Here is a 13,994-nt window from a genome sequence, read left to right on the forward strand (position 1 = left end):
CCTCTCTAGACCTAAATAATTGCATGTTTCCACTCCTTGAAATGCTTTTTCTTTTCTTCCTTTTTCAATTTTCTAATAATCTTAATTTAATATCATTTGAAATTTTTACTTACTATAAGCATCACTTCACTAAATGCTATGATTACACCAAAACTGTAATACAGATATTTTTTACATTTTACACCACTCATTTGACTTTTGGCAAATTAAAAAATTTGTGATTGTTTCCTTGCTAAATAAACCATATGCTGGAAATCAATATGTTGTCTCTTTTATTCTCCTTCGATGTCATAAAGTTACAATTGTGCTTAATATATACTAGGTGCCAATAACTATTCCCTAACAAATATGTGTGACCATATGGACTCTTAATACAAAACTATTTACTAGAAACCATATAAATTTGTGACATGAACATAGTATTTAGCAGTGAGTATTTCCATATATTGTTTATGTGTACATATGTTATAAATGTAATATGGATATATGTTTATAAATGTACATTAAACATATATATCTATATTAAAACTGGAACATAGTTGTTCAGTATAGTTTATTATTGTTTTTTAAAGATTTTATTTATTTATTTGACAGAGATCACAAGTAGTCAAAAGAAGCAGGCAGGGAGAGAGAGGAGGAAGCAGGCTCCCCACTGAGCAGAGAGCCTGACTTGGGGCTCAATCCCAGAACCCTGGGATCATGACTGGAGCCAAAGGCAGAGGCTTTAATCCAGTGAGCCACCCAGGCGCCCCGGATTATTATTACGAGACTACTACTACTAGAAGAACTAGGCTTGGTGCATAACCAAGGTATACATTGTATTATAATTTTTTTTTAATTTTTAAGTTTTCAGTCAGGCAATGCTTATTAAGTATTTTTCTCAATGTAAATGTAATTTGCATTAATTATTAGCTATTGTCATCATATTCTGAGAAATTCAGATTTATTTTGCAATAAGCAGAGAGGCAAGTAGCTCATACTTGGTGAAAGTAAACACATAGGTAGTATTTTAACAAGTGTGAAAAAATAATACAGAGGCTTAGATTATATTTAACCAAATTGAGAAGAGAGTGGGAGCTGATTTTGTTTCATATTTTTGTTTTCACTCCTTCTTTTGTTTTACCTTTCTTTTCCTTTCTCCACTCTTCATTTTCTTTTAAACCAGAAAAAACAAGCTGATCCTGCGGGATGACAAAGGAATAAACTATTTGAGCTCCATTCATGGGATAAAGAGACCTCCAACTGATACATGTGATTGTTCCAAGTGAAGAGTCTGATTACTCATGAAAAGAGTGAAAAAGTGGTAATAGGGGCATTGTTTTCACAGACAGCCCATGGCTTCTGCGTTTGCATCCACAGCATAGTAGGAAAAGTAAAGAAATCAGAGTGGGACGTTTCAGAACATGGGTTAACATGAAAGGAAGCCAAGGCACACGGGACGACAGAGCATTAGCCTCACCTCAGCAGCTTGAGTTAGTCACATCTTTATTTTTCAGCAATTTGTATGCTGGAACAAAAATGATATGCTGTGCACACTATACCCAGCTTCTCTCCATTACTTACTGTTCTTTGGTCAGGTCAATTATTTTCTTAGATATTTTGAGCATTGCTCAAAAGTAACAAATTATTCAAATACAAGTAACCTGAGCAATTCTGAGTACTTTGGCTGATGTAGTAGTTCTTCCACAGTGATTTAAGTCACTTAGATGAACATCATGAACATCATAAGAATAGAAAATTGTGTGTGTGTTTGTGTGTGTGTGTGTGTGTGTAAAGCTTAATATCTTGGATTTAGCTGGTAGATAAGTAGAGTTGGTACAAATAATGTTACAATGTCAAATAAAGGTCTAATTCATACATGTTTTCAATTATACTGGCCTTTTTGAATGGCATAAACAGCTCCACTTTACATTACACTAATGAAAATGGCTTCAAAAGAAATGCAGCAAACACATTTACAACAATATTCCTTACAGAATTTATTTTTTTAATTATTTCTTTAAAGATTTTATTTATTTATTTGACAGAGAGAGACACAAGGAGAGAGGGAACACAAGCAGGGAGAATGAGAGAGGGAGAGAAGCAGGTTTCCCGCTGAGCAGGGAGCCTGATGTGGGCCTGGATCTTAGGATCCTGGGATCATGACCTGAGCTAAAGTCAGAGGCTTAACGATTGAGCCACCCAGGTGTTCCCAGATTTTATTATTTTAATCACAGATTTTTAAAAGCCTACTAAAAAAGTAATCTAATGAACAATGTTGCATAACTTTATTTATTTACACATATTTACCAAGTTTCTATATTAGATTTCTTCATCATATTTAATCTTCATCTTTGATAGGCACAGCAAAGTGAACTTAAGAAAGATGCTAAAGTTACTCTTTCTTGTTACACAGTGGAATATCAGCCAGGGCAAACTTGTTGAACTTCATCCAACCAGTATATTCGGAAGTGAAATTGGCTAAAGAAGCTTAAGGTCTTAACAAACAAGCACCATCACTCCGGGATAAATTTATGGTTCACTCATCTATGTCCCATTCAGACATGTATATTATGGCAGTTATTGTAGTGTGTCTCCGTTTTTTGTGTGTGTCTGTATCTACAAAAATGTGATGAGCTCCCCCAAATTGGAGAAGTCTGTGATTCACTTCTGTATCTGCTATGTAAGTACCCAATAATGTTCTAATAGCTTATGTAGATTAGTCACTTAAGAAATTGATTTCATACATTTGAGATAAGGAATTTGAAGACTTAAAAAAAGATAATCAATCCATTCCATTATTTATAAGAGAACATCCAATGAACATTTCCTTTCAGTACTCTCTTTATGCTATTTCTATTGAAAAACTCAGAAATTAAAGAATAAACTGTGCCACACACCAACTGTGCTCATTCGATTCTGATGATAAGAAACGATGCACTGTGTAAAACATCTTTGTCAGCAGGAGGCTGTCTTTTTACAATTTGGCTCTATCAAGAATTGTTTCTTTTTGAAATGGTAATGAGCTCATTATTTATCAACTCTTGCAGAGTTCTACTTAATTCCAAAAATTATATCAATGTTAATTTCAAGTACATTTTAAATCATGCTTATGAAACCATTTTCCTTTGTTTTCTTTAATATCTTAATTTGTATAATATTTATTCATTTTGTTCTTATGCACAATTTGGTTTTAAAAGAAAAATAAATGATGCTCAGGTTGAGATTTCCAGGCATTGGGTATGAATAAAATATTGATTAGATTATATAGATATCTGGGGTGCCTGGCTGGCTCAGTCAATTGAGCATCTGACTTGTGATTTCGGCTCAGGTCATGACCTCAGGGTTGTGAGATAGAGCCCCGAGCCAGGCTCCATGTTCAGTGGGAAGTTTGCTTGGAATTCTCTCTCTCCCTTTCCCCAACCCCCACTTTTTCTCTCCCTCTCTCAAATAACAAATGCATAAATCTTTAAAAATTAAAAAAAAAATAGAATACATAGATATCTAAGAGGTTTAAAATTTAGTAATTTTTTCAATCTTAAAGCTTTGACTTTCTTGGGGCATATGGGTGGCTCAATCTGTTAAGCTTCTGCCTTCAACTCAAGTCATGATCTCAGAGGGTCCTAGGATCAAGCCCCACATCAGGCTCCCTGCTTTGCTTAGTAGGGAGTCTGCTTCTCTCTCTACCTGTCCAACTACCCCTGTTGGTGCTCTCTTGCTCTCTCCCTCTCTCTTTCAAATAAATAAATAAATAAATAAAAGCTTTACATAAAGAATTTCTTTTCCCATTTGTAGATTAATATTTTTATAAAATACACAGTTACTGCAATATCTATTTTGTTTAAAGGAACTCCTAAGAATTTTGTTAAAGCATATTTTTGAAAAACTGAATCAAAATAATTTATATTTTATTTCCAAATATTGTATTAAAGTCCATGAATTATTCCCCAAATAAATGAATGGGCTGATACATAACACATGATCATCTGATTTTTGCATGATATCCAAGATGGATCCAATGCGTTTAATGTCAGACTGCAGAGACAGTTATGATCTTAAACAAAAGAAGGAAATGTTTTATAAACAGAACAGAAGTTGGACGTTTAGCTGTTTGCTGCATGTACTTGGTGAGACCATCCTTCTTCATCTCTAGAGTTGAAGCACATAAAACAGTGAAACATAAATGTTAGGTGTTGTTACTCTAAAGCAATAGGTTGAAAGGATTTAGAGTGCCACTTCAGGCCTAGTTATAACAAGAGGGACTAGATTTACCTTCTTGTATAAAACACATAAAAACCCAGGCAAAATTTATGATACTATAGTTTTCATGACACTGATGTGTGGTTAACAAAGAGCAGTGAAAAAAAAAAAATGATAAAATGAGCCCTATGATTGCATATAGACTAGTGCCTTAGGAGAGTTAGTTGGCCATAGTACATGAAGGTGCAAACCAGGAGGAGTCAGCAGAGTCCCAAATGAGGAAAGATATAAGTTTAGAGTGACTATAAAGTGTCTAAAGTTCACTAGGCTGAGCAATAAAAAAGAGAAAATTGCAGAGATAGAACTATGGAGATCCATAGATGGTCTCCCTCAAGAATTCAGGAAACTGCCCAAGACCAGGGGATAAAAACATAAAATGATTAAAGAAACATTGCCTGTACACACAAAAGACTGTGAATAGCACCTGTTCCTATCAGTCAAAGTAGAATGCCACATAATTCAAGGCTCATTAGGTAGAATATTTAAACCTACTCTAGATTAAATCCTTCTTTGTATTGCATGACAAAGTTTAATAGCAAGCTTCAATGGGGAAAAATATCTGTCTTCACGTAACTTAAACTCTATTCCAGGACAAGGATGAAAAATATTGATTGTAATATAAATATTTATGGTAATAGCACCCAGTAAAGTAATATTCACAGTGTTTAGAATTTATTAAAAACTAACAGTCATACATACATATATACAATCCATAAGAAAAATCAATTTCTCAACACTAAGCTGAACTGATGTCAAAATTAGCAAAAAAATATATCAGAACAGTTATTCTAAGTGTATTCCACAAGTTTAATAAGCTATAAAAATGATTGTGTCACACAGAGAGAAGCTATACGCACACACACACAAATTAAACTGGACTTCCATATATAAGGATGATGATGATGTCTGAGTTCGATCAGTATGTGTGTGTGTGTGTGTGTGTGTGTGTGTGTGTGTATTTGAAGGGATAAATTAAAAAATGTTTAATTACTTGGAAACAAAGAAGTAGAAACTTTCAAAAGTAAAACACAAAGGGAAAAGAAGCTGAAAAATAAAATTGAACAGAGTAGCAGTGGACTGTGAAACAACTTTAAGATGTCTAATACATGGGTAACTGGAATTCACAAAAGAGGGAAAGTAGAAGGGACCAAAACAAATTGAAGATAAGACTGTGGAGTATTTTCCAACTTTGGAAAAATAGTACTAAACCACATGTGTAAGAAATTCAGAGAATAAGCACAGGAAACATGAATAAAACTACCCTAAGTCAATTTATAATCAATTTATAATCAAAACAAGTAATAAATGGAAATAGAGGAAGACTATAGTCAATGGAGAAAGTGTTTACAAAAGTTTAGCAAGTCCAGAGCAAGATATAAACATGTTACTTCCACCGAGCCAACCAGGGCAAGATCTCTTTCAGTTCTTACACTCACTAAAGGTGTAAATTGTGAGAAATATACACTTGTTTCTTGGAAAAATATTGGGTTCCTGCTGATATACACACATTCCCAAGACTCTCTCTGAATAATTTGGAGAAAAGTAATGACACAGCACCACCTGAGGACTCAATTTATGGACTGTTGACTACAGTTATTATTGCTATGCACTTTGTAGGTTGGGTTTAGATTTCTAGTTATTTTTCTCAGACACCCTAGAAAAGTACTGTCAACAAATTGAGTAGGGTGTTGATTACTAAACAGCAGAGGTACTGAATTTTGTATTTCAACAATCAAGGTAGCACAGTTTTAAGAAAGCTTCCTAGTGGGGGAATAAAGTAGACTGTACTTCATTTCTCCAAACACTGAGAAGGACTGGTCTAAATTTCTCATATTAGTATCTTTCTCTGAATCAGTCAAACGTGAAAGTGGACAGAATTTTTTCTAAGAAAATGAAAATAATACTTTGACAGTTTCAGGAAAGATGGGGTCATGACATTATAGATAACTATTCTCCAAAGTTAACACAAAGAACTTTAAGAAGAATGTTATGGTATCTTCCTCAAACAGATAAATTGGGAAAGGGTGGTTAAAATATACAGAGTTGAGAAACTTATGGCAGATAGAGTATCTTTTGATTCATAACATATTTCTATTATACTAATGCCATAAATATATAATGTGAACAATACACATGATGTTTTTGATCATCCCTGGTCCATGTGCTTCAAGTGTTCTTAGAGATGTTAGTCACTGGTCTTGCTCTATTGAGTAAAGCTGATATAACATCCCTGGACACTCGCTAAAAATTAAAAAACAAAAACAAAAACCTGTAAGCAAGGACAATAGAGATAACTATGTTCCAGGATACACCCCATGTCAGATAAGCAGCTTGAAGAGAAATACAAAGCACTATTTGGATGGACTCATCATATAATAATGGCTCTAATGGAATATCATACTCATCAACAAGCTGTGAACATTCTTGTTTCACACCCATAAAGTTTTGTGGATATTGCAGGAGCTATGGAATTGAATGTTTTTAAAGGTCACTGTTGGGGAAGGCTGTACTTGAGAGTTAGATCAAATAAGGAAGTTTATGGGGAATTTGACAAACCTAACATGGCAGAATGTCACTAAATGTCGTGGACTTGATCACTGTTCTTTAGCTTTCCAGGTAGTATACATTGAAAGAACCCTTTACCAGGGTTCAATCGTGTGGGGTTGGAAAGAAACAACAAATGGCACTAAATTGGGGAACACAGAAGTGTTACATCATGATACCTAAAAACCAGTGCTACTTAAGTTCTACTGAGACATCTGAGATACTGCTATATTCCAAATTCAGAATGCAGAATTTACTAAAAATATCTTCCAGTCACCCTCCTGTTTATGAGAAATGTTAGGTAAATGAGAAAATGCTGTTATTTTGAGAAGGGACAAAGAACAATGCAGTAATTTTAATGGTTGTTGGTTTATAAAGCATTATTTTAATCTTTCTATCACAGTTACTTGCAATAAAGGAACTTCTAAGTCACTCAACCAATGAAATTAAAACCAGATTTATATAAACAGTGATTCTCAAGAAGACAATATGTGTTTGGAAGGTGACTTGAAACCCCTGATTGAGAAAACACCTGCAGGGCCGACCAAAGAAGGAAGAAAATCTTTCTTGGAAAAATTACATATTGAATTAAGTGCTCTCATCAACAAAGGATGATGGAGCTGAAGGAATAATTGAGCTGGTAAAAGGATGTTAGAAGGTCTGCGAAAAGAATGTTAGATAGATGTGGTTGAGATTATTGTATTCTGAGGGGACTGGTCATTAGGGTTTTTTTCTTTACATAAAACTTTGCAGCAAATATTTTAAGACAAATAATAGCTATCTAGAAAATACTTATTGAGGTGATAGTGACTAAGGTCAGAGGATAAACTAAGGAGGTTGGACTTATACTGGCTGGATATACTGATAATATTCAGAATAATAGCAATAAATATACAAAGAATTAGAAAAGAGGCAAGAGAAACAAGGGTCAAAAGTTTAAATATGTAAATAAAATTATATAGAGAGAACTGAACAATTTCTGTACAACACGTAACACCTTTATCAAAAACTAATTTAAATTAAGAAAATTCTTAAGTGAATATCCTGGAAGACTGGTAAGGTTTAATTTCAAACTTAGGTATTTTAAGATTTCCTGGATGGATAGAATTTGAATGAGACCAGGTTGAAGGAGGGACTGAAGGATCAAACACTTAAAGTAAGAAAAATAAATTCTCTTCAGAAGAATGTAAAACCTACACTCCCTAGCCCACTTGGTGGGTAAAGAAGAACTAAACTTCTCTACAGTGTAGTACTTCAAGATACAAGGTTATACTTACAGTGAGATCCAAGGACATGAAAATCTGCAAGTAGAAAGTTAATGAAAACTATAAAGGATTTTGAAACCATAAGATATGTTTCAGACATAATACAAGCATTAAGAAGGAATTAATATGGTATTTAGGGAAAAATTTACATTGAGGATCGGGAATCTCTGTTGGGACTGTAACAGTACTCAGAGGAGCATCAATTACTGAAAAAAAAAAAAAAAAAGGAACAAAGGCAGTTTTCTGTTTGACTTACCAAAATGTTGCATTTCCCCCATTCTTTTCATAGGAATAACTCTGCCCCAACACACACCATTATGAAAATAAAACACATGATATAGGCTGTGTTTTTCATGAAATGAAAGGCATCTTAATCTGCATGCAATAATATAGAAAGAAAGGCTATTAAAGGCATTGGCAGTCATGTAGCGTCTATAGGAAATGAAGAAAGAAGGTCTAATTGTTGCATTTCAAGAAAAGGACAAGTAGACCACATTTCTACAGGGAAATGGCACATCCTGAGATTTAAACTCGACCTTATTTTGTGGACAGCATTGGGTATTGGATATATTGATTCTTCTTTAATCCCTATGGTGAACAGAGAAGAGAGTGGAGGAGAGAGAAAATGAAAAAAAGCTAAATGCTTAAGAAATCTCACAAGCAAGCAATATTAGCATAAAGCTCCTTCTCAAAAAAATCAGTGTGTTGGATCTTTCATCTCCATTCACCTTACACACACTCATGTACCACAGAAGAGATGGCTGAGAATTGTGCATTGTGGTATTCCTTGAAAGCAGGACTTCAGGCTAGATTGAGACACGTTTTGCAAAATTTGAAAAACAGAAGACAAGACATTACTTTCTAGCTGCAGTTACCAGAAAATGCATAGGCAAGGTAAATCTTAGTTTCCAGTTGAGTTCCTCTGAATGATTTGTTTTATTGTTGTAGGTAGGTTAGACACTGGTTGTAGGTTCCTAGAAATTTAGGCACTTTCTAAACGCACAGATTTCCAACTTTCACTCATCTAGCCCTTACAATGTTTAAGATTCTCTGATTCCCTTACTACTTAAAACACCCCAAGTGAATCATTTCTCCAGCTAGAACCTCACTGTTATTGTACTTAGTATCAATATTTGGTAACAGACCCAAAAGTTGGGAAACTGGTATTAGTTTATCTTGCCAGGTTAAATATGAAAGAGGCGTGTGTAGGTTTATGTGTTTTCCACCAGTAGGCAATGGAATATCAGTAGTCCACGTATACAGTAGAATGTTACTAACATTCATTAGCACCTTCATTTTGGAATATAAATGAATCCCCATGGGTGAGAGCATCGCGGAAAAGAAATAAGTCTCTGGCTTCACTTCACTGCATTGTAAGTAACTGGTTCCTAGGGATATAAGACTATAAATCATTTGTAAGAAATACTCAATCTCCAGTTTCCAGGGCATATTTACTACTCAATCAATTTTTTACCAAGTCTACCAAGTAGTTCTTTTTATTCCCAAATCCCAGACCATGAAGGGAAGTGAAAACATTCATGAAGAATTGTCTCCTACCGACTTTTAGGGGGAAAAAGTATTTTAAGAAAATACCAAGTCCAAATTGAAGTGTGAAATTAAGAATTTAAATTATAACATGGTTGATTGTTTTCTTTCTATGATCATGTAGACAGAATAAATTATAGGATTTATCCAGAGGTTGAGTTTCAAGGCAAGTAAGGAAAAAGTGAAAAAAGGGGATTAGATAATTTGTAACTATTTAACTGTTCTTATAAATCACTGATTTTAATCTGGACATGGAGAAAAAAATAAACAGGAAAATGGAAATAGTAATAGGAAAAAAGTGTTGTAATCCATGAATATGTCATGATTCTGCTGCAATCTAGAGGCAGACTTTAATAAAGCACCCTGAAAAGGTGACATGAAATAGTATAAAAAGGAGTGAAATATTTCAAAGTATATTATTATAGATAGTATGATTTGTTTCATAACAAGATTTTTAGTGTGACCATGACCGAATCAAAGAATTAAGCAGAAAACATGGTCACCATTTAAGAGGGTAACAAGCAAAAGAATAGCAAGTCATACATGTGGTTGATATTGTAGTAGAAATAACTAATTTCTGATTACATTTTTTTTTTTCTGATTACATTTTAGAATGCAGAGGACTATGGATAGCCAGGGAAGCTGTAATCTCTACTGAAGCCAAGGTAAACCTAGTTGAAGAGCATGAGGGAATTCATTAAGATTGTAGCATACAACTAGTCCTTCAGGTGCAATTTAGCATGTTTTCTTATGGGTATAAGACTGTTAGTCCAAGATACGATCTGTGTAATGTTGGCTCATAAAAGCTTAAAAACAATATAGTTGGCTCTTAGCTTCTTGAGAATGTGCCTTACAACAGAAATGGAATTTTGGAGTTAACGAAGACTGAGGTGGACATTTTTCCAAAGATATTCAGAAATGTTTTAACTTACATACTATTTTCCACATTTTAGAGACAACAAAAAAAGTGCTTAAATAATATTCACATGTGATTTCATGCTTAAATCACAGCAGTCAATTACAGCCTTGTGGGACAGCTTATAATGGGTTCGTGGTATAACCTAATGAGTTCACAACCCAGGAGACTAAATTTGTAAGAGTTAGAACTGATAATATTTTTTGAAATAAAAAGTGCGCAGTTTAGAATATTGTGGACAGTAACTTCCTTTCAATTTAAAATAGGACGAAGGACATTCAAATCCCTTCTGGGGTCTGCTATGCTATTATTTCCAAAGAATCAACAAGAACCATTAACATTTTTGCCTCTGGGGACAGGGTATATCAGTACGTCATAGGGATCTTTACTATGTAATTTTATAATATTTTGTGCTGCTTTCTGTTATTAGACATATGCACTTATGTGTGTATGTGCATGTGTGTGTGGCTTATTTATTCAAAAGCACGATGTAAATGCTGACTAATTTAAATAAACATTTGCTTCATAATTTTATATTAAAATTAGTTATAAAATAAAATATAAATGACTCAAAATACATTTCTATTTATTTCTATTATTTTTTATTCCAACAGTGATTAATTTGATTTATTCCTTTCAGACTTTAAGAATAACTCATGGTGAACTCACTTGCAATTCTCATATAAAACAAATCAAAAGTTGATAAAGAAAACTTTCTAGATGATATTCCTATGTGAGCTGCCAGCACTCAGTGTGAAAGAGCATTAGTGTCATTTATATGAAAAGTCTTTCAAGTCAATGACAGAACTGGGCCAGAAGCAATGAGAATAAATTAAGTGAAACGATGTTCAATGACCATCTGAAACCACAGTACAGAAGCTGCCAGAGGTTCTTTTCTCTTACATGGACTAATAGAAACAAAAACCTAACCTTCATCTTTTGGGGAGGCAAAACTATCATATTTGTACTTTTAACCTATCAACACTGATCAAGAGAAAAATGTATTTTATTTATTTTAGCTGATACCAATAAAAGTCTCAATCAATTGATTACAAATGTTTGAAAATAGTCAGGGTGCGTCTAAGTGGCTCAGTCATTAATTGTCTGCCTTGGGTTCAGGTCATGATCCCAGGGTCCTGGGATCAAGCCCTCATTGGGCTCCCTGCTTGGGCAGGAAGCCTGCTTCTCCCTCTCCCACTCCTCCTGCTTGTGTTCCCTCTCTCCTTGTGTATCTTTCTGTCAGATAAACAAATATAATCTTTAAAACAAACAAATGTTTAAAAATAGTGAAACCCAATGCATAAAAAATGCATGGCTGAAATGGCATTCAATATACTTAAAAATTTTTAATGGCATTTTATTCTATTGAACAGTTCTAAACATGGCATCAAAATTTATCAAATATTCCCCCTACCCCTGTACACACACACACACACACACACACAGAGGATGTGGCCCAACACTGAAAAAGTCCATTTCAAAACTCATTAACTCCTTTGTATTTTCTATATATCTTACCTTATTCCTCTAGAAAACCTCCTTCTCAAAGAACTCATGTATCAGGAATTATTCTAGTTCCTATTCCTTGACCACAACAAATTCATTCTACCTTTATATTATTTCTCAAATCTGTCTATGCATTTATGTCATCATTTTACCTACACTGTTATTACTAGTAGCTAGATGTGTGTATATTTCCATAAACTAGAACTCTATCCCAGGTTCACAAAATTTGTGTACTCTCTCTCTCTTCTTTATTGTTTAAGTATTCATCTCTCATATTTACTATATTTTCCAGATAAAAATAATGTTTTCCTTTTACTTGTCTACTTAATCCACATCACTTCTTCTCTTGGCTATTACTTTGGTAACCATTAAGTCCCCACCTTTCAAGAACATTGCATCTGCCATAGACAGAGCCAATGTGAACACAAGCCCCAAACCAGGGCTTTTGGAATCACAAGAACAACAAAACCAGCCTTTCTCTTCAGTTAGAAAGGGATTGCAAATCTGATGGCCAAAAGCTCCAATTTCCAAACACAGAAAACCTGGAGTTTAATGTAAAAATGGAAACCGAAATGTATCTGAAATGAAAAATAGTACCTCCTCATGTACTCAAGGTCAAGATGGTTCTTAACGAATAATTATCTCTGATTATCCACCTGGCCTCTTGCATCAGGAATGGTCCCACTCCAGCATTTTTAAAGGAAAATGCTTTTGTTTCTATTTCATTTCCCAAAGGGGTATAAAATCTACTAAAAGAGATATAGTCAATCAAAATAAATCAGCTCACTCACACGATACTGCCAGATAATGACTTTTTATTGCTGAGCATAGTCAAAGTTCTGGGTAATCTGAGAAAAGAATTCAAAACTGACAACTACATTTGCTGACAAGTTTATGTAAGACACATTTTTTTCCAGTGTATGTGTCAAAGGATGAGGACCCCAATCATCAAAATAAGTTACTTTGTATATTATGGTGCAAGGAACAAAAAGGGAAAGAGACGTTATCAGAGAATGACTGAAAGGCATTTTGCAAAATGTTCCTATCACTCTGAAGCAGAAGGATTGGAGCCCAATGCCTTGTGGTCCTCATTAGCTTTACACCTGCTCTTCTTTGGTTGCAGGGGCCTCAGTGGGAGCTGCCTGTTCTAAAAGTTCTGCTGGCATCACCTCCTCTTCCTCTTTCTGAGGACAGAGGTAGTGGTGTTTCTGCATGCATTCTTGCATGGCCCAAAACTGGTCGACACAGTCTGATGGCTTGGTATCTTCTGTGCTATACTGCAAGCAGAAAAGGGCCCACTTAAATTGTTTCCCATAGGGGCCGCTGGCCATGCCCCACAGGGGCCCCTCCCATGGCCAGTTCCAGTTAATGTCCCCATTTGGCAAGATCAATCCATGCTCATTAGGATTCTTGGGATCATCAGGCACCAGCTCCCACTGCTTGGAGCTTCGTGATTGTCATAGGTCCCAGACAGAATTCACCCTTTCCCTTCCTGTGGGCAGTAGGCCATGGCTGCAGCCCCAGACTCAGACCTTGAAGCTCAGCGCCAGTGGCGTCATTACAAAACGCAGGGGCTCTCCCTACAACCCTTCTCAGGCAGGGCTGTCCGCTGCCAGTCCCGGTTGGACCTGCCCCCAACTGGCCCGCCCACCACTTGCTTGCCTCTGCCTGGTATTTACTATTAACAGCTCAACTTATCTCGCATATTTTTGTTTTTTTCTTCCCAAAAAGCTTTCACTTTTCCTCTAGCACTGGAGTATTTTCAGGATTTTTGAGTCATACGCACTGTGTCATTAACCTGTGTGATCTTAATATCCGCCTTACATTTTTAGTATGAATAGCATCAGTAAAATATTTTAAAACTTAGTGTTCACCATTTTAATGAGTCTGTACAAGTCTATTATTTTTTTTAAGATGTTATTCATTCATTTATTTATTTATTAATTAATTTATTTGACACAGAGAGAGAGAGACAGCAC

The 13,994-nt window shown here is 35.0% G+C and overlaps 1 pseudogene; it reads right to left on the bottom strand.

The window, feature by feature from the left end:
• Nucleotides 1–13,112: 13,112 nt before the first annotated feature.
• Nucleotides 13,113–13,525, bottom strand: LOC131813587 (mitochondrial intermembrane space import and assembly protein 40-like; annotated as a pseudogene).
• Between the last annotated feature and the right edge of the window lie 469 nt (nucleotides 13,526–13,994).

Source organism: Mustela lutreola, chromosome 13 (assembly GCF_030435805.1).
Source record: "Mustela lutreola isolate mMusLut2 chromosome 13, mMusLut2.pri, whole genome shotgun sequence".
Lineage (NCBI taxonomy): Eukaryota > Metazoa > Chordata > Mammalia > Carnivora > Mustelidae > Mustela > Mustela lutreola.